The sequence below is a fragment of the Scyliorhinus canicula genome, unplaced genomic scaffold, assembly GCF_902713615.1.
Source record: "Scyliorhinus canicula unplaced genomic scaffold, sScyCan1.1, whole genome shotgun sequence".
NCBI lineage: Eukaryota > Metazoa > Chordata > Chondrichthyes > Carcharhiniformes > Scyliorhinidae > Scyliorhinus > Scyliorhinus canicula.
The window spans coordinates 12,888-40,150 of NW_024055785.1; the positions used below are offsets into that span (position 1 = coordinate 12,888).

Below are 27,263 nucleotides of genomic sequence, written 5' to 3' on the forward strand. Positions count from 1 at the left end.
CGTCCGGGATTTAAACCCGGGACCTCTCGCAAATTCCGACAGCGAAACACCCAAAGCGAGAATCATACCCCGAGACCAACGAGCCCCGCAAAAAGAGCCAAACCATACTGTCATTGCCATCGAAAATCAATCTAACATCTGCGGAGAACGCCAAAAGTACTGCAACATCTCAGGTCGTCGGGCGGCATTTGTCGACAGGACAACAAAGTTCGTCTTTCACCATCACCTTTCATTAAAACCGGGACAGGTTAGAAATGTGGTACGTCTTAAACAAGTGAATTACCGGAGGGAGGAAACAGAACAACAGGAAAAGGCTCTAATGGGGGGAAAGTCAGGAGAGATTAAATGAGAAGAGGCCTTGGGCCCCTGGCCACAGAGTTAGGATGGCATCAAATCAGAGAATAAAGACACCACAGTATGAGGCCATTCCGGCCGCCGTGTCTGTGCCAGCTCCCTGTTAGCGCAATGGAAGAAACAATGAAACAAAATATATGTCTGGAGGAGCTATCGATGGCATATTGATCAACAACTACCGCCCGGACACACTGAACAAGTGAAACTGCTGAACACACACTGAGTGTGAAAGCTGTATTGAGCCCAGTGGAAAGATGCGCTGCTGTTCCTCGAGTGGCTGTTGAGCTTCTTTGGAACATTTCACGACGCCGAGGTCCGGGAGGTCAGCGTTAAGATCCAGTTCTCCAGTCAGTTCAATTCTCCACTTTGGCTCTGTGGATTAGCTGTATCACGTCCCTGTGGTTAACACAGATCTGGAGCATCAATTTTCTCCAAACGCACTCCAGCTCAGACACTGTCTCTCTCTCTCTCTCTCTCTCTCTCGAGCATCATCTGTGGGGAGAGAAACGACGTAAACATTCCGAGTCCTGAGAAATCTTTTTCAGAGTGGGCCAATGTAAATCAACCCTGCCGTCAGCATCGCAAACAATTCATAATCTCTGACCTGGAGTGAAGAGCCTGTCCTGGATTTAAACCCACGACCACTCCCATAGGCATTGATTGAAAATCCCTAAACGAGAACCAGATCTCGAGACCAAAGTGCACAAATTTATGACCGACATTAAGCAAAATATAACTTATGTTAATTTCGATATAATTTCTACATCTCACGGCTTTATATGTTGAGACATCTGTTAATTTAAGAAACAGCTGTCGCTTGCAACAAGGGACCTGGCCTCTCAAACAGACCATCAGAATCTGCAGCAACACAGTGAGGTTGTACATTCCGCACGTCCGTTAATTGCCAGCGGTTTCTGTAGTGTAGTGGTTATCACATTCGCCTCACACGCGGAAAGTCCCCGGTTCGAAACCGGGCAGAAACATCGAACATTTAGCATTTCGTGTGAGAAAAGGTTGCACAATTATTGGGCACAAAACAATTCTGTTTCCTGAATGTTGCCGGAATCTCGTGTGTTCCAGGACTATGACATTTCGTCTCACATGAGCCACTGAACTGTCCCTTTTTCATGTGTTAACCACAGGGACGTGACCCTCCTATTCCACAGAGCCCAAGTGGAGAATTGAACTGATCTTAACGCTGACCTCCGGACCTCGGACTTTGAATTGTTCCAAAGAAGCTCAACAGACATTTGTTGCTTCCATTGATCTGACAGAGAGCTGGCACAGACACGGCGGGCGGAATGGCCTCAATCAATTCTCTGATTTGATGCGAACCTCCCCTTGTGGCCAGGAACCCAAGGCCTCTTCTCATTTAATCTCTCTTGACTTGCCCCCTATTAGAGCTCTTTCCTGTTGTTCTGTTTGCTCCCTCCGGGATTTCACTTGGTTGAGACGCCCTACATTTCTAACCTGTCCCGGTTTTAATGAAAGGTGATGGTGAAAGACGAGCTTTATTGTCCTTTCGACAAATGCCGCCTGACTCCCTGAGTTGTTCCAGTATTTTCCGCTTTCTCCGCAGATGCTAGAGTCACAGACAGACTCTCGGTGGTTGTGGCAAGGACTAAACAACATAACGGGCTACAAAGCGAAGCCGAGCAGTATCTCTGGCAGCAGCGCACCCCTCCCCGATGTACTTAATGCATTCTATGCTCGGTTTGAGCAGGTAACCAACAATCCGCGGTCGAGTGCCCCAGCAGCACATAATTCACCCATACCCACCATCAAGTTTCCGAAGTCAGATCGGCCTTCCTGAACGTGAAGGTGATGAGCCCGGACAGGATCCCTGGTCGTGCACTCAGAGCCTGCGCATATCAGCTGGCAGAGGTATTCACAGACATCTTTAACCAATCCCTACTCCAGTCCGAGGTCCCCACCTGCTTCAAGAAGACCACCATCATACCGGTACCAAGAAGAACCAGGCAACGTGCCTCAATGACTACCGCCCGGTGGCCCTGACGTCAGTTGTAATGAAGTGCTTCGAGAGGCTGATCATGAAGCGCATCACCTCCATACTCCCGGAACGCCTTGACCCACTGCAATTCGCATACCGTCGCAACCGGTTCACATCAGACGCCATTTCCCTGGCCCTACACTCATCCCTAGAGCATCTCGAAAACAAGGACTCCTACATCAGACTCCTAGTTATTGATTACAGCTCCGCCTTCAACACCATAATCCCAGCCAAGCTCATATCAAAGCTCCAAAACTTAGGACTTGGCTCTCCACTCTGCAACTGGATCCTTGACTTTCTGACCAACAGACCACAGTCAGTAAGAATGAACACCAACACCTCCTCCACAATAGTCCTCAATACCGGTGCCCCGCAAGGCTGCTTGCTTAGCCCCCTACTCTACTCCCTGTACACACACGACTGCGTGGCAAAACTTGGTTCCAACTCCATCTCCAAGTTTGCTGATGATACGACCATAGTGGGCCGGATCTCGAATAACGACGAATCCGAATACAGGAGGGAGATAGAGAACCTAGTGGAGTGGTGTAACGACAACAATCTCTCCCTCAATGCCAGCAAAACTAAAGAGCTGGTCATCGACGTCAGGAAGCAAAGTACTGTACAAACCCCAGTCAGCATCAATGGAGCCGAGGTGGAGATGGTTAGCAGTTTCAAATTCCTAGGGGTGCACATCACCAAAAATCTATCCTGGTCGACTCACGTCGACGCTATCACCAAGAAAGCACAACAGCGCCTATACTTCCTCAGGAAACTAAGGAAATTCGGCATGTCCACATTAACCCTTACCAACTTTTACAGATGCACTATAGAGAGCATCCTATCGGGCTGCATCACAGCCTGGTATGGCAACTGCTCGGCCCAGGACCGCAAGGAACTTCAGAGAGTTGTGAATACCGCCCAGTCCATCACACGAAACTGCCTCCCATCCATTGATTCCATCGACACCTCCCGCTGCCAGGGGAAAGCGGGCAGCATAATCAAGGATCCCTCCCACCCAGCTTACTCACTTTTCCAACTTCTTCCATCGGGCAGGAGATACAGAAGTCTGAGAACACGCACGAACAGACTCAAAAACAGCTTCTTCCCCACTGTCACCAGACTCCTAAATTACCCACTTATTGACTGACCTCATTAACACTACACCCTGTATGCTTCAACCGATGCCAATGCTCATGTAGTTACATTGTATACCTTGTGTTGCCCTATTATGTATTCTAATGTATTTTCTTGAATTCTGTTTAATTCCCTTTTCTTCTATGTACTGAATGATCTGTTGAGCTGCTTGCAGAAAAATACTTTTCACTGTACCTCGGTACATGTGACAATAAACAAATCCAATCCAATCCGATCCAGATGTTAGATCGACTTTCGATGCCAATGACAATATGCTTCCCTCCTTTTTGCGGGGTTCGTTGGTCTAGAGGTATGATTCTCGCTTCAGGTGTCTCTGTGTTAGAAGTTGCGAAAGGTGCCGGGTTCAAATCCCAAGGGACCCTTTTGATGAGGTTTTCTGTTCGTCAAGGGACATGTTTTCTTAATTTCTTCGCGCAGACGGCGGGATTCATTCACATTGTGTTTGCTTTGAGAAGCTGAGCTCACACTGCACGGAATCAAGGCGTTTTCGAGAAAATCGAGACATTTTCGAAAAGCTTGCCTTGAGTGGACATTCACTTATGTCTATTGCATAATTCCGGTGGACTCAGGCAGCTCTCTGTTTCTTTCATTTTATTCAGGCCAACAACTTCAAACTGTGAACTCTCTCTTCCTCCTCCACCACCTGTTTATTTCCATCAACTTATTTTCATTCCTTCCATTGATATGTTTTACCCTCAGCATTGCCCCCCCTCCCCCAGCCCATACCATCCTACTTCAGCAATCTGATCCCTGTTTGTAATTGTTCTCTGACACGCTGCTTACCTTTGTTCTGCCATTAACACATTCTGACCTCTTGATGCGCCATCAGCACCATTCTTAGCCTTCACCCGAGGAAGGAGCTGCGCTCCAAAAGATCGTGTTTGAAACAACCTGTTGGACTTTAACCTGGTGTTGTAAGACTTCTTACTGTGCTCACCCCAGTCCAACGCCTGCATCTCCATATCATTTCTTAGCCTTGATTAGCCTCATTTACATACCCTTTTTCTTTCTGTCCGAGATATATTCGTCATTTTCCACCAATTGCAAGCCCACTATCGAGGCCCAATATATTCGTCATGTTTCACCTATTGCTAGCCCTCTATTGAGGCCCAATAGAGCACCCCCACCCATCACCCACAAATTATGACTCTTCATAATTGACAATTATGTTTTTTTTTTATATTTGACCTCTTTGTGTTTTGGTGTGTAACATGCTGCAGCCGAAATACCCTTCGTGTATAAGAAAGGAGGGGTAATTGCAAATCAACTTTGAGCCTGTATTCTCACACTGGCTTTTCCTGTTTCTCCATCAGAAAGACCGTTATTTCTTTCTCAAAGCTGGTTCAGTTAAGTCTCTGGCATTTCCTCTAAGACAGTTACAGTATCGTTTGTGTCTGTCCTTTTGAGTACACATTACTATAATACATCCTTCAAACTGGCCTGTTGCATTTGCTGATCCCAATGCCATCTACTCTGCATTGGAGAGACTAAATGCCGACTGGGTAACCGCTTTGCAAAACACCTTCGCTCCATCGACAAGCTGGTGGTAGACTCTCCTGTCGCTTGCTATTTGAACTAACAGTCCTGCTCTCATGTCCACATGTCCGATCTTGGCCTGCTGCAATGTTCCCATGTAGCTCAGCACAACGCCGAGGAACAGCACCCCATCCTCCGAAAAGGTACGGTACAGCCTTGCGGATTTTACAGTACGCTCAATAACTTCGCACCGTGAAATCACTCATCCCACTTCACCACATGTTTATTTCCATCAACTTATTTTTATTGCTTCCATTGATATGTCTTCCTCTCCAATTGTCTCCCCCTCCCCATTCCCCTAGCCAATCCATCCTTCTTGGGAAATCCGCCCCTTGTTCCTCACTGTCCTCTGCCATTAACACATTCTAATCTTCTAATCGCCTCTGTCAGCACCGTTCTTAACACTGATTAGAAACATTTACATTCCCTTTTTCTTTCGACCCAACACATTTTTGTTATTCTCCACCCATCGCTGGCCGTCTGTCGAGGCCCAATGCTTCACGCTCCCCTCTCCCCCCCACCACCCCCACTTCCCCCACACACTCCGCCAGTCTACACCTGACCAAAGATCCAGTTGTCCAGCTTCGACAAAGAGTCACCCAGACTCGAAACGACACTTGCCATCTCTCTCCACAGAGGCTGTCAGACCTGATGAGACTGTCCTGTGTTTTCTGTTTTTCTATCCCATTGACGCATCCGCAGTAAGTTGCTTTTATCGTACATTTAGACATGTTTGAAATGGTGATTAAATATGTTCATCTGCATCTGTAAACCCAAAAGATTCTGTGGTGGATGAACAAACTGCTAATATCCGAATCGTGGCAAAATAGGGAAGGCTTTTCTTCCCCTGGCATCTTGAATATTCCATATTTCTGACTTTGTTGCAGAAATTTTAATATCTCATGAGAGACCAAATCTCATGTTCCTCGAACGTGCGAGATTGAAGAAGAAAGGTATTTTGTGCAAACATTCGTCACACAAAATGAGAAGCACGCGATGTTTCTGCCCGGTTTCAAACCGGGGACGTTTCGCGTGTTAAGCGAATGTGATAACCACTACACTACAGAAACTGCTGGGAGCATCGCAATCATCACAATGTTGAACCTCAATGTACTGTTGCAGCTGATAACGGTTCCGCTGAGAGGCCATGTAACTTATTGGAAGAAGCCGTTTCTTTAAAACTGATGTCTCAACTTATCAAAGGATCAGATATTGAACTTTGCTGAACTGGAGATAAGTTATGTTTTGCTTGAAGTTAAATTGAGAGGGTAGGGCTTTCATAAGTAACCACAGCTGAAACGAGAATTGATGATACCCTGCTCACTTTGCTCTGGATCGGGAACCAGCTGTCCAACCCACTGAACTAAAGGGGACGCCAAAACTAGGAACTGCGAGCCAGCCAGGAGTCGAACCTGGCATCTCCTGATTCGTAGTCAGACACGTTATCCATTGCGCCACTGGCCCACAGCAGCTATAGGCTTTTGCTATTCCTCGATGATGAAGACCAGTTACGAGATTGAGGTAATATTTAGCAACAGACTAAACTGGGAACACCAGATACAACATAGAACATAGAACAGTACAGCACAGAACAGGCCCTTCGGCCCTCAATGTTGTGCCGAGCCATGATCACCCTACTCAAACCCACGTATCCACCGTATACCCGTAACCCAACAACCCCCCCCAACCTTACTTTTATTAGGACACTATGGGCAATTTAGCATGGCCAATCCACCTAACCCGCACATCTTTGGACTGTGGGAGGAAACCGGAGCACCCGGAGGAAACCCACGCACACAGGGGGAGGACGTGCAGACTCCACACAGACAGTGACCCAGCCGGGAATCGAACCTGGGACCCTGGAGCTGTGAAGCATTTATGCTAACCACCATGCTACCCTGCTGCCCTGCAGATGTTTCTGCCCGGTTTCAAACCGGGGACCTTTCGCGTGTAAAGCGAATGTGATAACCACTACACTACAGAAACAGCTGGCAGCGCCGACTCCAACGGACCTGTGTCACCTTCAACTCAACTGCCTTGTTGCAGCTTCGCATGGTTCGGCTGAGAGGCCATGTCACTTCTTACAAGAACACGTCTATTTCTTTAAAACAGATGTCTAAACTTACAAGCCAGTAGAAGAACCTATATTGGACTGAAGAATTTGTTCAGCAAATCTCTAACGGCGAAATGCTCTCTTCTATTATTAATGCAACATTCTGAAATCCTACAAAAAAAGCAACCGACTTTACACAATATTTGTTTCGTTATTCAATGCTTGAGTTGAGTTTAAGAATTGACAATTATGTGTTTCTTATATTTGACCTCTTTGTGTTTTGGTGTGTAAAATGCTGCAGCCCAAATACCGTTCATGTAGAAGAAAGGAGGGGTAATTGCAAGTCAACTTTGAGCCTGGATTCCCACACTGGCTTTTCCCGTTTCTCCATCAGGAAAACCGTTTTTTATTTCCCAAAGCTGGTTCAGTTAACTCTCTGGCATTTCCTCTAAGTCCGTTACAGTATCGTTTGTGTCTGTCCTTTTGAGTACACATTACTTTCAGACATCCTTCAATCTGGCCTGTTGCATTTGCTGATCCCAATGCCATCTACTCTCCATTAGAGAGACTAAATGCCGACTGGGTGACTTTGCAAAACACCTTCGCTCCATCGACAAGCTGGTGGCAGACTCTCCTGTCACTTGCTATTTGAACTCACTGTCCTGCTCTCAGTTCCACATGTCCGATCTTGGCCTGCTGCAATGTTCCCATGTAGCTCAGCACAACGCCGAGGAACAGCACCTCAACCTCCGAATAGACACGGTACAGCCTTGTGGATTTTACAGTACGATCAACAACATCGCACGGTGAAATCACTCTTCCCACTTCACCACATGTTTATTTCCATCAACTTATTTTCATTGCTTCCATTGATATGTCTTCCTCTCCCATTGTCTCCCCCTCCCCATTCCCCTAACCAATCGCATCCCTCTTGGAAAATCCGCCCCTTGTTCCTCATGGTCATCTGCCATTAACACATTCTAATCTTCTAATCGCCTGTCAGCACAGTTCTTAACTTTGATTAGAAGCATTTACATTCCCTTTTTCTTTCGACCCAACACATTTTTGTTATTCTCCACCCATCGCTGGCCGTCTGTCGAGGCCCAATGCTTCACGCTCCCCTCTCCCCCCACCCACCCCCACACTTCCCCCACCCACCCCCCCCACTTCCCCCACCCACCCCCCCCCACTTCCCCCACCCACCCCCCCCCCACTTCCCCCTCCCCACCCACCCCCCACTTCCCCCACCCACCCCCCCACACTTCCCCCACCCCCCCACACTTCCCCCACCCACCCCCCCCACTTCCCCCACCCACCCCCCCCCACTTCCCCCACCCACCCCCCCCCCCACTTCCCCCATCCACCCCAACTTTGATTAGAAGCATTTACATTCCCTTTTTCTTTCGACCCAACACATTTTTGTTATTCTCCACCCATCGCTGGCCGTCTGTCGAGGCCCAATGCTTCACGCTCCCCTCTCCCCCCACCCACCCCCCCACTTCCCCCCCCACTTCCGCCACCCACCCCCCCCCCACTTCCCCCTCCCCACCCACCCCCACTTCCCCCACCCACCCCCCCCACTTCCCCCACCCACTTCCCCCATCCACCCCAACTTTGATTAGAAGCATTTACATTCCCTTTTTCTTTCGACCCAACACATTTTTGTTATTCTCCACCCATCGCTGGCCGTCTGTCGAGGCCCAATGCTTCACGCTCCCCTCTCCCCCCACCCACCCCCCCACTTCCCCCACCCACCCCCCCCCACTTCCCCCACCCACCCCCCCAACCCACCACCCCCACTTCCCCCACCCACCCCCCCCACTTCCCCCACCCACCCACCCCCACTTCCCCCACCCACCCCCCCCCACTTCCCCCACCCACCCCCCCACTTCCCCCACCCACCCCCCCCCACTTCCCCCACCCACCCCCCCCACTTCCCCCACCCACCCCCCCCCCACTTCCCCCACACACTCCGCCAGCCTACACCTGACCAAAGATCCAGTTGTTCAGCTTCGACAAAGAGTCACCCAGACTCGAAACGACACTTGCCATCTCTCTCCACAGAGGCTGTCAGACCTGCTGAGACTTTCCTGTGTTTTCTGTTTTTCTTTCCCATTGACGCACACGCAGTAAGGAGCTTTTATCGTACATTTAGATATGTTTGAAATGGTGATTAAATATGTTCATCTGCATCTGTAAACCCAAACGATTCTGTGGTGGATGACAAACTGCTAATATCCGAATCGTGGCAAAATAGGGAAGGCTTTTCTTCCCCTGGCGTCTTGAATATTCCGTATTTCTGACTTTGTTGCAGGAATTTTAATATCTCATGAGAGACGAAATCTCATGTTCCTCGAACGTGCGAGATTGTGGAAGAAAGGTATTTTGTGCAAACATTCGTCCCACAAAATGAGAAGCATGCGATGTTTCTGCCCGGCTTCGAACCGGGGACCTTTCGCGTGTTAGGCGAATGTGATAACCACTACACTACAGAAACTGCTGGGAGCATCACACTCAGTGGCCCTGTGCAATGTTGAACCTCAATGTACTGTTGCAGCTTCTAACGGTTCCGCTGAGAGGCCATGTAACTTATTGGAAGAAGCCGTTTCTTTAAAACTGATGTCTCAACTTATCAAAGGATCAGATATTGAACTTTGCTGAACTGGAGCTAAGTTATGTTTTGCTTGAAATTCAATTGTGAGGGCGGGGCTTTCAAAAGTAACCACAGCTGAAACGAGAATTGATGATGCCCTGCTCAATTTGCTCTTCATCGGGAACCAGCTGTCCAACCCACTGAACTAAAGGTGACGCCAAAACTAGGAACTGCGAGCCAGCCAGTAGTCGAACCTGGAATCTCCTGATTCGTAGTCAGACGCGTTATCCATTGCGCCACTGGCCCACATCAGTTACAAGCTTTTGCTATTCCTCGATGATGAAGACCAGTTACGAGATTGAGGTAATATTTAGCGACAGACTAAACTGGAAACACCAGATGTTTCTGCCCGGTTTCGAACCGGGGACCATTCGCGTGTAAAACCAATATGATAACCACTACACTACAGAAACAGCTGGCAGCGCAGGCTCCAACGGACCTGTGTCACCTGCAACACAACTGCCTTGTTGCAGCTTCGCATGGTTCTGCTGAGAGGCCATGTCACTTCTTACAAGAACACGTCTATTTCTTTAAAACAGATGTCTAAACTTACAAGCCAGGAGAAGAACCTATATTGGACTGAAGAATTTGTTCAGCAAATCTCTAACGGCGAAATGCTCTCTTCTATTATTAATGCTGCATTCTGAAATCCTACAGAAAAAAGCAACCGACTTTACACAATATTTGTTTCGTTATTCAATGCTTGAGTTGAGTTTAAGAATTGACAATTATGTGTTTCTTATATTTGACCTCTTTGTGTTTTGGTGTGTAAAATGCTGCAGCCTAAATACCGTTCATGTAGAAGAAAGGAGGGGTAATTGCAAGTCACCTTTGAGCCTGGATTCCCACCCTGGCTTTTCCCGTTTCTCCATCAGGAAAACCGTTTTTTCTTACCCAAAGCTGGTTCAGTTAACTCTCTGGCATTTCCTCTAAGTCCGTTACAGTATCGTTTGTGTCTGTCCTTTTGAGTACACATTACTTTCAGACATCCTTCAATCTGGCCTGTTGCATTTGCTGATCCCAATGCCATCTACTCTGCATTGGAGAGACTAAATGCCGACTGGGTGACTTTGCAAAACACCTTCGCTCCATCGACAAGCTGGTGGCAGACTCTCCTGTCGCTTGCTATTTGAACTCACTGTCCTGCTCTCATGTCCACATGTCCGATCTTGGCCTGCTGCAATGTTCCCATGTAGCTCAGCACAACGCCGAGGAACAGCACCTCAACCTCCGAATAGGCACGGTACAGCCTTGCGGATTTTACAGTAGGCTCAACAACTTCGCACCGTGAAATCACTCTTCCCACTTCACCACATGTTTATTTCCATCAACCTATTTTCATTGCTTCCATTGATATGTCTTCCTCTCCCATTGTCTCCCCCTCCCCATTCCCCAAACCAATCGCATCCCTCTTGGAAAATCCGCCCCTTGTTCCTCATGGTCATCTGCCATTAACACATTCTAATCTTCTAATCGCCTGTCAGCACAGTTCTTAACACTGATTAGAAGCATTTACATTCCCTTTTTCTTTCGACCCAACACATTTTTGTTATTCTCCACCCATCGCTGGCCGTCTGTCGAGGCCCAATGCTTCACGCTCCCCTCTCCCCCCACCCACTTCCCCCACCCCCCACTTCCCCCACACACTCCGCCAGCCTACACCTGACCAAAGATCCAGTTGTCCAGCTTCGACAAAGAGTCACCCAGACTCGAAACGACACTTGCCATCTCTCTCCACAGAGGCTGTCAGACCAGCTGAGACTGTCCTGTGTTTTCTGTTTTTCTTTCCCATTGACGCACACGCAGTAAGGAGCTTTTATCGTACATTTAGATATGTTTGAAATGGTGATTAAATATGTTCATCTGCATCTGTAAACCCAAACGATTCTGTGGTGGATGACAAACTGCTAATATCCGAATCGTGGCAAAATAGGGAATTTCTGACTTTGTTGCAGGAATTTTAATATCTCATGAGAGACGAAATCTCATGTTCCTCGAACGTGCGAGATTGAGGAAGAAAGGTATTTTGTGCAAACATTCGTCACACAAAATGCGAAGCACGCGATGTTTCTGCCCGGCTTCGAACCGGGGACCTTTCGCATGTTAGGCGAATGTGATAACCACTACACTACAGAAACCGCTGGAAGCATCTCAATCAGTGGCCCTGTGCAATGTTGAACCTCAATGTACTGTTGCAGCTTCTAACGGTTCCGCTGAGAGGCCATGTAACCTATTGGAAGAAGCCGTTTCTTTAAAACTGATGTCTCAACTTATGAAAGGATCAGATATTGAACTTTGCTGAACTGGAGATAAGTTATGTTTTGCTTGAAGTTAAATTGAGAGGGTAGGGCTTTCATAAGTAACCACAGCTGAAACGAGAATTGATGATACCCTGCTCACTTTGCTCTGGATCGGGAACCAGCTGTCCAACCCACTGAACTAAAGGGGACGCCAAAACTAGGAACTGCGAGCCAGCCAGGAGTCGAACCTGGCATCTCCTGATTCGTCGTCAGACACGTTATCCATTGCGCCACTGGCCCACAGCAGCTATAGGCTTTTGCTATTCCTCGATGATGAAGACCAGTTACGAGATTGAGGTAATATTTAGCCACAGACTGAACTGGGAACACCAGATGTTTCTGCCCGGTTTCGAACCGGGGACCATTCGCGTGTAAAGCCAATGTGATAACCACTACACTACAGAAACAGCTGGCAGCGCAGACTCCAACGGACCTGTGTCACCTGCAACACAACTGCCTTGTTGCAGCTTCGCATGGTTCTGCTGAGAGGCCATGTCACTTCTTACAAGAACACGTCTATTTCTTTAAAACAGATGTCTAAACTTACAAGCCAGGAGAAGAACCTATATTGAACTGAAGAATTTGTTCAGCAAATCTCTAACGGCGAAATGCTCTCTTCTATTATTAATGCAGCATTCTGAAATCCTACAGAAAAAAGCAACCGACTTTACACAATATTTGTTTCGTTATTCAATGCTTGAGTTGAGTTTAAGAATTGACAATTATGTGTTTCTTATATTTGACCTCTTTGTGTTTTGGTGTGTAAAATGCTGCAGCCTAAATACCGTTCATGTAGAAGAAAGGAGGGGTAATTGCAAGTCACCTTTGAGCCTGGATTCCCACCCTGGCTTTTCCCGTTTCTCCATCAGGAAAACCGTTTTTTCTTACCCAAAGCTGGTTCAGTTAACTCTCTGGCATTTCCTCTAAGTCCGTTACAGTATCGTTTGTGTCTGTCCTTTTGAGTACACATTACTTTCAGACATCCTTCAATCTGGCCTGTTGCATTTGCTGATCCCAATGCCATCTACTCTGCATTGGAGAGACTAAATGCCGACTGGGTGACTTTGCAAAACACCTTCGCTCCATCGACAAGCTGGTGGCAGACTCTCCTGTCGCTTGCTATTTGAACTCACTGTCCTGCTCTCATGTCCACATGTCCGATCTTGGCCTGCTGCAATGTTCCCATGTAGCTCAGCACAACGCCGAGGAACAGCACCTCAACCTCCGAATAGGCACGGTACAGCCTTGCGGATTTTACAGTAGGCTCAACAACTTCGCACCGTGAAATCACTCTTCCCACTTCACCACATGTTTATTTCCATCAACCTATTTTCATTGCTTCCATTGATATGTCTTCCTCTCCCATTGTCTCCCCCTCCCCATTCCCCAAACCAATCGCATCCCTCTTGGAAAATCCGCCCCTTGTTCCTCATGGTCATCTGCCATTAACACATTCTAATCTTCTAATCGCCTGTCAGCACAGTTCTTAACACTGATTAGAAGCATTTACATTCCCTTTTTCTTTCGACCCAACACATTTTTGTTATTCTCCACCCATCGCTGGCCGTCTGTCGAGGCCCAATGCTTCACGCTCCCCTCTCCCCCCACCCACTTCCCCCACCCCCCACTTCCCCCACACACTCCGCCAGCCTACACCTGACCAAAGATCCAGTTGTCCAGCTTCGACAAAGAGTCACCCAGACTCGAAACGACACTTGCCATCTCTCTCCACAGAGGCTGTCAGACCAGCTGAGACTGTCCTGTGTTTTCTGTTTTTCTTTCCCATTGACGCACACGCAGTAAGGAGCTTTTATCGTACATTTAGATATGTTTGAAATGGTGATTAAATATGTTCATCTGCATCTGTAAACCCAAACGATTCTGTGGTGGATGACAAACTGCTAATATCCGAATCGTGGCAAAATAGGGAATTTCTGACTTTGTTGCAGGAATTTTAATATCTCATGAGAGACGAAATCTCATGTTCCTCGAACGTGCGAGATTGAGGAAGAAAGGTATTTTGTGCAAACATTCGTCACACAAAATGCGAAGCACGCGATGTTTCTGCCCGGCTTCGAACCGGGGACCTTTCGCATGTTAGGCGAATGTGATAACCACTACACTACAGAAACCGCTGGAAGCATCTCAATCAGTGGCCCTGTGCAATGTTGAACCTCAATGTACTGTTGCAGCTTCTAACGGTTCCGCTGAGAGGCCATGTAACCTATTGGAAGAAGCCGTTTCTTTAAAACTGATGTCTCAACTTATGAAAGGATCAGATATTGAACTTTGCTGAACTGGAGATAAGTTATGTTTTGCTTGAAGTTAAATTGAGAGGGTAGGGCTTTCATAAGTAACCACAGCTGAAACGAGAATTGATGATACCCTGCTCACTTTGCTCTGGATCGGGAACCAGCTGTCCAACCCACTGAACTAAAGGGGACGCCAAAACTAGGAACTGCGAGCCAGCCAGGAGTCGAACCTGGCATCTCCTGATTCGTCGTCAGACACGTTATCCATTGCGCCACTGGCCCACAGCAGCTATAGGCTTTTGCTATTCCTCGATGATGAAGACCAGTTACGAGATTGAGGTAATATTTAGCCACAGACTGAACTGGGAACACCAGATGTTTCTGCCCGGTTTCGAACCGGGGACCATTCGCGTGTAAAGCCAATGTGATAACCACTACACTACAGAAACAGCTGGCAGCGCAGACTCCAACGGACCTGTGTCACCTGCAACACAACTGCCTTGTTGCAGCTTCGCATGGTTCTGCTGAGAGGCCATGTCACTTCTTACAAGAACACGTCTATTTCTTTAAAACAGATGTCTAAACTTACAAGCCAGGAGAAGAACCTATATTGAACTGAAGAATTTGTTCAGCAAATCTCTAACGGCGAAATGCTCTCTTCTATTATTAATGCAGCATTCTGAAATCCTACAGAAAAAAGCAACCGACTTTACACAATATTTGTTTCGTTATTCAATGCTTGAGTTGAGTTTAAGAATTGACAATTATGTGTTTCTTATATTTGACCTCTTTGTGTTTTGGTGTGTAAAATGCTGCAGCCTAAATACCGTTCATGTAGAAGAAAGGAGGGGTAATTGCAAGTCACCTTTGAGCCTGGATTCCCACCCTGGCTTTTCCCGTTTCTCCATCAGGAAAACCGTTTTTTTCTTACCCAAAGCTGGTTCAGTTAACTCTCTGGCATTTCCTCTAAGTCCGTTACAGTATCGTTTGTGTCTGTCCTTTTGAGTACACATTACTTTCAGACATCCTTCAATCTGGCCTGTTGCATTTGCTGATCCCAATGCCATCTACTCTCCATTAGAGAGACTAAATGCCGACTGGGTGACTTTGCAAAACACCTTCGCTCCATCGACAAGCTGGTGGCAGACTCTCCTGTCGCTTGCTATTTGAACTCACTGTCCTGCTCTCATGTCCACATGTCCGATCTTGGCCTGCTGCAATGTTCCCATGTAGCTCAGCACAACGCCGAGGAACAGCACCTCAACCTCCGAATAGGCACGGTACAGCCTTGCGGATTTTACAGTAGGCTCAACAACTTCGCACCGTGAAATCACTCTTCCCACTTCACCACATGTTTATTTCCATCAACCTATTTTCATTGCTTCCATTGATATGTCTTCCTCTCCCATTGTCTCCCCCTCCCCATTCCCCAAACCAATCGCATCCCTCTTGGAAAATCCGCCCCTTGTTCCTCATGGTCATCTGCCATTAACACATTCTAATCTTCTAATCGCCTGTCAGCACAGTTCTTAACACTGATTAGAAGCATTTACATTCCCTTTTTCTTTCGACCCAACACATTTTTGTTATTCTCCACCCATCGCTGGCCGTCTGTCGAGGCCCAATGCTTCACGCTCCCCTCTCCCCCCACCCACTTCCCCCACACACTCCGCCAGCCTACACCTGACCAAAGATCCAGTTGTCCAGCTTCGACAAAGAGTCACCCAGACTCGAAATGACACTTGCCATCTCTCTCCACAGAGGCTGTCAGACCAGCTGAGACTGTCCTGTGTTTTCTGTTTTTCTTTCCCATTGACGCACACGCAGTAAGGAGCTTTTATCGTACATTTAGATATGTTTGAAATGGTGATTAAATATGTTCATCTGCATTTGTAAACCCAAACGATTCTGTGGTGGATGACAAACTGCTAATATCCGAATCGTGGCAAAATAGGGAATTTCTGACTTTGTTGCAGGAATTTTAATATCTCATGAGAGACGAAATCTCATGTTCCTCGAACGTGCGAGATTGAGGTTGAAAGGTATTTTGTGCAAACATTCGTCACACAAAATGCGAAGCACGCGATGTTTCTGCCCGGCTTCGAACCGGGGACCTTTCGCGTGTTAGGCGAATGTGATAACCACTACACTACAGAAACCGCTGGGAGCATCTCAATCAGTGGCTCTGTGCAATGTTGAACCTCAATGTACTGTTGCAGCTTCTAACGGTTCCGCTGAGAGGCCATGTAACTTATTGGAAGGAGCCGTTTCTTTAAAACTGATGTCTCAACTTATGAAAGGATCAGATATTGAACTTTGCTGAACTGGAGATAAGTTATGTTTTGCTTGAAATTCAATTGTGAGGGCGGGGCTTTCAAAAGTAACCACAGCTGAAACGAGAATTGTTGATGCCCTGCTCACTTTGCTCTGCATCGGGAACCAGCTGTCCAACATTTTTGGGTTGAAATCTTGTTTCCGCTTGTTCTTTTCACTGAGGACAAGGAAAAGGCAGTGGAGTAACAGTGCCGGTTAAAGAGGTAATTAATCTTCCCGTGGCGGCTATGAGGGATGTGAGTCTCACATCAGTGGCTCTCACTTCGGCCGGATTTTTGGACCTGGTTCCTGACTTTCCGGAACTTTTGAGCGCTGGAAAAGACGGCCACAAAGCTGCTGATTTAAACGTGCGGAGCTGCATGGAAACAAAGAAGAGCAGAAAGCAGTGAAAGCAGGAAAAGGAGAGAGACAAAGTGGTTGGGAGCGACCCAGGAACAAAGATGGCTGACGTACGGACTGCGGACCAGAGATCCAAGCAGCGCTGGACAATATGCGGCAGGTCATAAAAGGAAGTTTTGAAGCCATGAAGCGGGATAACTTTGAAACCGTTTCAGAAAGCGGTGGGAGCAAGTGAACCAAAACTAGAGGCTCAGGACCAAAAAGGTCAAGGAGCTGGAGCAAGCGGTGGAGGAACAGGCGGACACACAAATGATCGCTACAATAGAAATAGATGGGTTCAAGGAGTGACACAAAGGCTGCTTGACAGACTTGAAGACTTGGAAAACAGAGCCCGCAGACAAAATCTGAGAATTATTGGCCTCCCGGAGGGGGCCGAAGGAACGGACGCCCCGAAGTTTGTGACAGACCTGTTGCAGCAGCTATTGGGCTAACTCCTTCATGCGACCGCTGGAGCTGGATGGGGCACACAGAGTGCAGGTGAGGCAGCCACGACCGGGGGGTCCCCCCCCCCCCCCCCCCCCCGACCAGTAGTGGTTAGGTTCCACAGGTTCACGGATAAGGAGCATGTCCTTCAGTGGGCAAAGAGCACAAAGAGCTGTACATGGAACAACAATGTCCTGCGCATCTACCAGGACTTGAGTCAGGAGGTGGCCAGGCGATGAGCAGCCTTAAAACTAATTAAAGAGGTTTTGTTCAAAAAGCACATGAAGTTCGGTCAGCTCTTCCATACGCGGCTTTGGGACACGCACCAGAGCCAGCCTTACTACATGTGGACCCCGATGAGGCGATGGAGTTCGCAAAGGATCAGGGACTGGCGCTGAACTGAGGACCCACGGACTGAAGCCAAAGACTGAGTATTACTGTTTACCTGACTTCTATTTTTCTTGGACTGACTTTCTATTTTTTGCTGCTTCACAGGTACTTTGTATTTTTTTTTCGCTGCCTTTGGTTACAATGGGCGAGGGGGGAGATGGATGCTCCCTTTCTCGTTTCTTTCTGCTTTATCTTTGTGTTTTTTTTCTTTTTGGAGCTTCCATCGTAACAGAAATGTGGCCGGGAAGCAATGGGGGTTAAAGTTGTTTGATGCAGGGGGGTTACACGGGTACTGTGTTGCTGTGTTTTTCTTTTATTAATTCGCAGAAAGGGGTAATTGGTATCACTCATCAGTTTACACAACTGGAACAGCATTAAAGATGGAGCAGTCTCGGTTCTTTGTTTGATTGGCCTTTTTTGTTTGATCTTCCTTACTTCAGAGAGACTGCTCGAGCAGGACAGACCAGTGGAATTGGTGTGGGGGGGGGGGGGGGATGAGCTCAAGGGAACAATGGGAGCGAGACAAGTGGGTGCCGGAGAGATGAGTCACCAGCCTTGCAGGAAGCTAGTCAAGGAAGTCAGGTGGGGGTATACATACAGCCAGTATATGGCAGGGGTCAGGTTACAGAGGGTTGTAGTTGCTGGGGGCGGGGGTGAAGCTATTCTGCTGACATGGGAGGGATATAAATTAGGTAGCAGAGAGGAGGTCGGGGGTGGGAACTGCCAGGAGGCGAACTGGGAGGGGCGCAGCACATGGGCCGGGGGCGGGCTCAAGAAGGGTTATGGTTGACCGGCATTGGGGGGGGGGGGGGGGGGGGGGGGGGGGGGGGGGGGGCGGGCAGATGCCCTCTAACCAGGCTGATCAATGGAATGTCAGAGGACTAAATGGGCCAGTCAAGAGGCGCCTGTGTTCGCGCATTTGCGGGCTCTAAAGGCGGACGTAATCATGCTGCAGGAGACACATCTGAAAGTGACTGACCAGACCAGACTAAGGAAGGGCTGGATTAGTCAGGTCTTCCACTCGGGCTTGGACTCTAAGTCCAGGGGGGTGGCAAATTTTTTGGGGTGGAGGACAAGTGCGCTAGATGCGCGGGAGGACCAGCGAATCACGTCCACATGTTTTGGGCAAAACTTAGGAGATACTGGGAGGGATTTGCGGACGTCATGTCCCAGATACTGAAAACTAGGGTAGTGATGAGTCCAGTGGTGGCAATGTTTGGGGTCTCAGAAGACCCAGGGGTCCAGGAGGAGAATGAGGCCGATGTCTTGGCTTTTGCTTCCATGGTAGCCCAGCGACGGATACTGCTGGCATGGAGGGACTCAAAGCCCCCGAAGTATGGCTCTCGGACATGTTGAGCTTTCTTAGTCTGGAAAAAAATTAAGTTTGCCTTCAGAGGATCTGTATTAGGGTTCGCCCGAAGATGGCAACCATTCATCGGCTTCTTTGCGGGGAATTGCACGTCAGTCAGCCTGGGGGGGGGGGGGGGGGGGGGGGGTAAGAATAGGGGGGATATAAATAGGCGGGTACTGTTTATGAGAGAGGATGGGTCATTTGCACTGTGTTTTTGTTGATATTTGCACATTATTGTACACTGCAACTGTTCACAATTCCAAACATACCTCCATAAAATTGTTTATTTAAAAAAAAAAGGAAATTAAGGCAATAGTGAGGAAGGATATTAGCTCTGACAACGTGGAATCTGTATGGGTGGAGCTGAGAAACACCAAGGGGCAAAAAAATTAGTGGGCATCATATATAGACCCCAAACTGCAGTGATGATGTTGGGAATGGCACAAAACAGGAAATTAGGCTGACTGCATAAGAGGCGACAAAGAAATGGTGTTGGGGAAACAGATGGGATTGAAGGCTGATAAATCCCCTGGGCCTGATAATCTGCATCCCAAAGTACTTAAAGAAGTGGTTCTAGAAATAGTGGATGCATCGGTGGTCATCTTCCAGGATTCTATAGCCTCTGGAACAATTCCTGCAGATTAGAAGATGGTTTATGCAACTCACTATTTAAAAAGGGAGGTGGAGACAACACAGGGAATTATAGACCAGTAAGCCTGACATTGACAGTGGGGAAAATTTGAGAATCCATTATCAAAGATTTTAAAGCAAAGCACTTAGAAAACAGTGGCAGGATCGGACAGAGTCAGCATGGATTTATGAAGGGGAAATCATGCTTGATAAATCTACTGGAATTCTTCGAGGATGTAACTGGTAAAGTTGATGAGGGGGAGCCAGTGGATGTGGTATATTTGGACTTTCAGATGACTTTTGACATATTCCCACATAAGATATTAATGTGTAAAATTAAAGCACAGGGGATTAGTGGTAGTGTATCGAGATAGATAGAAAACTGGTTGGTGGACAGGAAACAAAGAGTAGGAATTAATGGATCTTTTTCAAATTGGCAGGAAGTGACTAGCGGGGTACCGCTGGGATCAGTGCCTGGGCCCCAGATATTCACAAGATATATAAATGATTTTACTTTTCAAATTTAAAGTACCCAATTCTATTTTTCCAATGAAGTGTTAACTTAGCGTGGCCAATTCACCTACCCTGCACATCTTTGGTGTTATGGGGTGAGACTTACGCAAAATCGAGGAGAACTTGTCTCCATAGACAATCACCCGGGCAGGATTGAACTCTGGACCTCAGCACCGTGCGGCAGCAGTGCTAACCACTACACCACTTATATATTAACAATTTAGATGAGGGAACAAAATGCAATATCTCCAAATTTGCAGGTGACACAAGTTGCGTGGGAGGGTGAGCTGTGAGGAGGTTGCCGAGATCCTTCAGAGTGATTTGCACAAGTTGAGTGAGTGGGCGAATGAAGGCAGATACAGTATAATTTGGAGAAATGCAAGGTTATCCACATTGGTTGCAAAAATGAGAAGGCAGGCTATTATCTGAACGGCCATAGATTAGGAGAGGGGAATGTGCAACGAGATCTGGGTATCCTCGGACACCAGTCACCGAAGGTAAACATGTAGCTGCAGCAGGCAATAAAGAAGGAAAATAGTAGCCTTCATGGCGAGCGGATTCGAGTACAGGAGCAGGGATAACTTGCTGTCATTATACAGGGCCTTGGAGAGGCCATACCTGGAATATTGTGTGCAGTTTTGGTCTCCTTATCTGAGGAAGGATGTTCTTGCTCCAGAGGGATTGCAGCGAAGGTTTACCAGACTGATTCCTGGGATGGTGGGACTAACATATGAGAGATTGAATCAGTTAGTATTGTATTCGCTGGAGTTCGGAAGAATGGGGGATCTCATTGAAACCTATAATATTCCAACAGGACTTGACAGGGTACATGCAGGAAAGATTTTCCCGATGGTGGGAATGTACAGAACCAGAGGTCACAGTCTGAGGATACGGGGTAGACCATTTGGACAAAGATGAGGAGAATTTTCTTCACCCAGACAGTGGTGAGCCTGTGGAATTTGTTACCACAGGAAATAGTTGAGGCCAATACATTGCATTTTTCAAGAAGCCGTTAGATATAGCACTTAGGACGAAGGGGATCAAAGGATATGGAGGGAAAATCGGGATTAGGCTATTCAGTTGGATGATAAGCTATGATCAGAATGAATGGCAGAGCAGGCGCAAAGGATCAAATGGCCTCCCCCGCTCCTATTTTCTATGTTTCTACGTAATCCCTTCCCACACTAAGAGCAGGTGAATGACCTCTCCCCAGTGTGAACTTGCTGGTGTATCTGCAGACTGGATAACTGTGTGAATCCATTCCCACAGAGGGAGCAGATGAATGGCCTCTCCCCAGTGTGAACATGCTGGTGTTTCCGAAGGTTGGACGAATTACTGAATCCCTTCCCACACTGAGAACAGGTGAATGGCCTCTAACCAGTGTGAATTCGCTGATGTCTCTGCAGGGTGGATGAACTAACAAATACCTTCCCACACTGTGAGCAGGTGAACGGCCTCTCCCCAGTGTGAACTCGCTGATGGTTCCGAAGATTGGATGAATTATTGAATCCCCTCCCACACTGAGAGCAGGTGAATGGCTTCTCCCCAGTGTGAACTCGCTGGTGTGCATGCAGACTGGATAACTGAGTGAATCCCTTCCCACAGGGAGAGCAGGTGAATGGCCACTCCCCAGTGTGAACTCGCTGATGTGTCCTTAGGTTGGACGAAGAACTGAATCCCTTCCCACACTGAGAGCAGGTGAATGGCCTCTCCCCAGTGTGAACTCGCTGGTGTGTATGCAGACTGGATAACTGAGTGAATCCCTTCCTACAGTGAGAGCAGGTGAATGGCCTCTCCCCAGTGTGAACTCGCTGATGTCTCCGTAGGTTGGACGAAGAACTGAATCCCATCCCACACTGGGAGCAGATGAATGGCTTCTCCCCAGTGTGAACTCGCTGGTGTGTATGCAGACTGAATAAGTGAGTGAATCCCGTCCCACACTGAGAGCAGGTGAATGGCTTCTCCCCAGTGTGAACTCGCTGGTGTGACTGCAGGTTAAACAAGTGCGTGAATCCCTTCCCACACTGAGAGCAGGTGAATGGCCTCTCCCCAGTGTGAACTCGCTGGTGTGCCTGCAGGTGAGATAACCGAATGAATCCATTCCCACACTGAGAGCAGGTGAACGGCCTCTCCCCATTGTGACTGCGGCGATGAGTCTCCAGCACAGATGGGGCTCTGAATCCCTTCCCACAGTCAGCACATTTCCACGGTTTCTCCATGTTTTGGGTCTCCTCGTGTCTCTCCAGATTGGACAATCAGTGGAAGCCTTGTCTATACACAGAACATGTTCACTGTCTCTCCTCACTGTGAATGGTGTGATGTTTTTTCAGGCTGTGTAACAGGTTAAAGCTCTTTTCAGTCAGTTCACTGGAACTCTCTCACTCGGGTGTGTGTTGTGTGGGTCTCGGTGCTTCTCCAGTCACACTCACGTTTAAAATCTTTTGAAGCCGACAGATCGGACAAATCTACTTCTCCCCGATGATATTCAGAGTCCGATGATATTCAGATCAGAAGGAATAGAGTGAGTTTGTCACATTGAAATGTGATGTTTGAGATTTCTGTCTATAATTCCTCCTCTTCTTATATCTTTTTTAAAAAAATTAGAAAAGTCATAATTGTTAGTGCAGGATAGAAATTCAGAGCAGACAATTCTTGTTCCGATGGAATATCATTTCCTCTCTCGTTCGCCAAAAGCTGTAAATATCCATCCCACACACTCTCCCTCCATTCTCACTCTGCTGCATCTAATATTCACCCTCCCAATTCTCCTGAAGGCGCTAATTCATGTTGATTGACAGATCCCAGCTCAGCTCACTGCTTCCTGACCAGGACACAGAGATTAGAATAGGAGTAAGACTAGGCCATTCGGCCCACCGAGTCTGCTCAACCGTTCAATGGGATCCTTGGCCGATCTACCTCAGCACCATTTTCTCACACGGTCCCCATATCCCTCGATATCTTCAATATTTAGAAACCTAGCAATATTTGTCTTGAAAATACCTGATGACTGAGGCTCCACATTCCTCAGGGGTAGATAATTCCAAAGCTTCACCACATTTGTGAGTGAACAAAATCCCTCATAGAACATAAGACTGCAGAAGGAGGCCATTCGGCCCATTGAGTCTGCACCGACCCACTTCCACCCTGTCCCCGTAACCCAATACCACTCCTAACCTTTTTTTTGGGTTACTGAGGGCAATTTTTTGGTCCCTTAGGGCAATTTAGCATGGTCAATCCACCTAACCTGCACGTCTTTGGATTGTGGGAGGAAACTGGAGCACCCGGAGGAAACCCATGCAGACGCGGGGAGAACGTGCAGACTCCATGCAGACAATGACCCAGCAGGGAATCGAACCTGGGATCCTGGCGCTGTGAAGCCATAGTGGTATCCACTTGTGCGACCGTGCTGCCCTCACATCTCATCTCAGCTTGCATTCGGTTTTCCTGCCTGAACCCCATAACCCTTAACTCCATTCTCAATCAAATATCTGTCAAACTCATGTTTGAATATATTCAATGACCCCCCCAGACTCCGCTGCTCCCTGTGGAAATGAAATCCAAAGACTAACCTTCAGAACATAATATTCTTTATTAGTGTCACAGGTAGGCTTACATTAACACTGCATTGAAGCTACTGTGAAAAGCCCCTCATCGCCACACTCCGGCACCTGTTCGGGTACACAGAGGGAGAATTCAGAATGTCCAATTCAGCTCAAAAGCATGTCTTTCAGGACTCGTGGGAGGAAACCAGAGCACCTGGAGGAAACCCACGCAGTCACAGGAGAACATGCAGATTCCACACAGACAGTGACCCAAGCCGAAATCGAACCCAAGTCCCTGTTGCTGTAAAGCAACAGTGCTAACCACTGTGCGATCATGCTACTACATTAGATATATCTCTGCCCAATATTAATTTACTGTCCCTGAAATGTCAGCCATATCCTGGGGAAACCAGCACTTTAGTTGTAAACATTAGGAAAGAGACCATCCGTTTAGCCAGATAAATAAATGAATCAAGCTGAGGGACACTGCAGACTGGGTGTGAATACATTCTCGGGCACTAGGACCTGGCCGGGTGAGACTATGAACCTTGACCATTACAGACGTCCCGCACTCACGCATGCGCGCCGCTGCATTTGAATCAAGATGGCGGCTGTTGATTGGGCCTGTTATCGGGAAAAGACCCGAAGCTACAAACGCAGGACCTACTGGTACTTATTCCTGGTTTAGGGCCTTCACGCAGTGTTTAGAAACTCTCTCCCTCCAGAGTGGGCGCCATCGCTTCCTCCGGATTTCCGCATCCTTACCCGCTGCCCATGAGACAAAGAAGCGTCTCTTTCCCAGGCGCCATCACACCGCGCATGCTCCAACTACTCCAGGCAATGCGCCTGCGCATTGCTGCCCTGCAGTGTCGATAGGGGACATTGACCACCGCGGCGAATGCCGGGGAATGCACGCGCCATTGATCATCCCAATTAGTGAATAGTGATTTTTGTTTGCTATGATGTGAAGATTGGGCGAGTGGGATAAAAATCATACTTAAATCCAAGTGAGAAGGAGACGTGGTATAGTAGTTAACAGTGGGACTAAGGCGCTGAGGACCTAAGGCGCATGATGGACTGGGGTTGTGTTCATTGCTTTCTGTAGTTTCTGATGGTATTGGGCTGAGCAGTTGCCACAGCAGGCGATGAAGCCAGATAGGATGTTTTTCTATCATGTTTTCCTGCATCTGTAAAAATTGTAAGACTCAACGTGGACAAGCTGAATTTCCATAGTTTCCTGAGGAAGTATAGGCGCTGTTATGCTTTCTTGGTCGTAGCGTCGATGTGTGAAGCCCTATCCAGCTAATATTGGAAAATAGATATCTAATGCGAGGGAAATCAATTTGTGTACCTTTTTAGTGTGGCCAAACCTACCCTGCACGTCTTTGTAGCTGAGATCCACACAGGCACAGGGAGAGCAATTTATGTATCCTTAATGAACATCGATATGCAGAGAGAGAGATGAAAGGTCTTCAAACATCTCACTTGGGACAGAACTGTCTGAAACTCGAAACAGGATCTTCAGGAGATCTGAAATTTTTTTTTTTTTTTTTTTTAAATTTTAGAGTACCCAATTAATTTCTTCCAATTAAGGGGCAATTTAGCGTGGCCAATCCACCTACCCTGCACATCTTTGGGTTGTGGGGGCGAAACCCACGCAGACACGGGGAGAATGTGCAAACTCCACACGGACAGTGACCCGGAGCTGGGATCGAACCTGGGACCTCGGCGCTGTGAGGCAACAGGGCTAACCCACTGCGCCACCGTGCTGCCCTGGAGATCTGAAATTTAATAAATTTCGAGTACCCAATTAATTTTTCCAATTAAGAGGCAATTTAGCGTGGCCAATCCACCTAATATGCACATCTTTGAGTTGTGGAGGAAACCCACGCAAACATGGTTGGTGGGGGGGGTGGGGGGGGGTGGGGGGGGGGGTGGGGGGGGGGGGGTGGGGGGGGGGGGGGGGGGGGGGTGGGGTGGGGGTGGTGGGGGGGGTGGGGGGTGGGGGGGGGGGTGGGGGGGGGGGGGGTGGGGGGGGGGTGGGGGGGGTGGGGGGGGGTGGGGGGGGGTGGGGGGGGGGGTGGGGGGGGTGGGGGGGGGGGGGGGTGGGGGGGGTGGGGGGGGGGTGGGGGGGGTGGGGTGGGGTGGGGGGGGGGGGGGGGGTGGGGGTGGGGGGGGGGTGGGGGGGGGTGGGGGGGGGTGGGGGGGGGGTGGGGGGGTGGGGGTGGGGGGGGGGGGGGTGGGGGGGTGGGGGGGGTGGGTGGGGGGGGGGTGGGGGTGGGGGTGGGGGGGGGGGGGGGGTGGGGGGGTGGGGGGGGGGTGGTGGGGGTGGGGGGGTGGTGGGGAGGGGGTGGGGGGGGGGTGGGGGAGGGGGGTGGGGGTGGGGGCGGGGGGGGGGGGGGGGGCGTGCAAACTCCACATGGATAGTGACCCAGAGCCGGGATTCGAACCTGGGTTCTCAGCACCATAAGTAGCAATGATAACCACTGTGCTGCCCACCCATGTCTCATTCTTAAAGTGTGTCACCTCGTTCTAGTCTTTCCCATGGATCCAAACTACAGTGGACTTTTTGGGTACGGACATTTCCATTGCGGGACACTAAATTAGAATTAGAACAGTACAGCACAGAACAGGGAGGTATGTTCCAGGAGAAATTAGTTGTTAAGCAGATGTTGGTCCAGCATTGCAATAGAATACAGCATTGTTTGATTAACAAGTATATCCGTTGAGTATTTCAAGCGACCAAGGTGTTCCAGAATATTTTTTGGTAGAATTACAGGATTGTCATTCACTGACAATGGAGGAACAGGTATATATGTCCAACTCAGAATGATATGTGACTGGAAGTGATTGTGTCTGTCCACACTGGTGCCTTCGTCTTTGTTGCTGGTGGAGTGACAGGTTCTGTTCATGTCCTGGCAAACTCTTGTGTAGGTTCAGAGCTGATGGCAGGTACCTTTCCCGGAAGGATATTAACACACAGTTGGGTTTTTACAATAATCCAGCAGTTTCATGGTCTCCTTTTCTCCTGCTGGTCCCATAGATTCTGCCCAATTTCACAACCTGTCTCCTTGTTTTTGTGGCCTCTCTCTTATGCTCACTTTTTGCTTTCAGAAGGCCATATAATAAGAAGTGGAAAATTTAAAACAGATTTGAGGAGAAACTACTTCTCCCAAGGGTTGTGAATCTGTGGAATTTGCTATCCCAGATGCAGGGACAGTGAGTAAATTTAAGGAGGAGTTAGACAGATTTTTAAGTGGTAATGGTTTGAAGGTTTATGGAGAAAAGGCAGGACAGTGGAGTTGAGGTCATGATGGGATCAGCCATGATCACATTGATGTGTTTAGGCTCGGGAGGCTGAATTGCC

At 48.3% G+C, this 27,263-nt stretch overlaps 12 non-coding genes across 12 annotated transcripts; 1 reads left to right on the forward strand and 11 right to left on the reverse strand.

The window, feature by feature from the left end:
• The first annotated feature begins 1,264 nt into the window (after positions 1–1,264).
• trnav-cac lies at positions 1,265–1,337 on the forward strand. The gene has a single exon. It is a non-coding gene; the product is annotated as a tRNA-Val (tRNA).
• A 4,716-nt stretch (positions 1,338–6,053) lies between these two features.
• trnav-aac lies at positions 6,054–6,126 on the reverse strand. Its single transcript has one exon. It is a non-coding gene; the product is annotated as a tRNA-Val (tRNA).
• A 321-nt stretch (positions 6,127–6,447) lies between these two features.
• On the reverse strand, positions 6,448–6,520 carry trnar-acg. Its single transcript has one exon. It is a non-coding gene; the product is annotated as a tRNA-Arg (tRNA).
• Positions 6,521–6,969: 449 nt separating this feature from the next.
• On the reverse strand, positions 6,970–7,042 carry trnav-uac. Its single transcript has one exon. It is a non-coding gene; the product is annotated as a tRNA-Val (tRNA).
• A 2,491-nt stretch (positions 7,043–9,533) lies between these two features.
• Positions 9,534–9,606, reverse strand: trnav-aac. The gene has a single exon. It is a non-coding gene; the product is annotated as a tRNA-Val (tRNA).
• A 329-nt stretch (positions 9,607–9,935) lies between these two features.
• On the reverse strand, positions 9,936–10,008 carry trnar-acg. Its single transcript has one exon. It is a non-coding gene; the product is annotated as a tRNA-Arg (tRNA).
• A 94-nt stretch (positions 10,009–10,102) lies between these two features.
• trnav-uac lies at positions 10,103–10,175 on the reverse strand. Its single transcript has one exon. It is a non-coding gene; the product is annotated as a tRNA-Val (tRNA).
• A 1,652-nt stretch (positions 10,176–11,827) lies between these two features.
• Positions 11,828–11,900, reverse strand: trnav-aac. Its single transcript has one exon. It is a non-coding gene; the product is annotated as a tRNA-Val (tRNA).
• Positions 11,901–12,396: 496 nt separating this feature from the next.
• On the reverse strand, positions 12,397–12,469 carry trnav-uac. Its single transcript has one exon. It is a non-coding gene; the product is annotated as a tRNA-Val (tRNA).
• Positions 12,470–14,121: 1,652 nt separating this feature from the next.
• Positions 14,122–14,194, reverse strand: trnav-aac. The gene has a single exon. It is a non-coding gene; the product is annotated as a tRNA-Val (tRNA).
• A 496-nt stretch (positions 14,195–14,690) lies between these two features.
• Positions 14,691–14,763, reverse strand: trnav-uac. Its single transcript has one exon. It is a non-coding gene; the product is annotated as a tRNA-Val (tRNA).
• Positions 14,764–16,400: 1,637 nt separating this feature from the next.
• Positions 16,401–16,473, reverse strand: trnav-aac. The gene has a single exon. It is a non-coding gene; the product is annotated as a tRNA-Val (tRNA).
• Between the last annotated feature and the right edge of the window lie 10,790 nt (positions 16,474–27,263).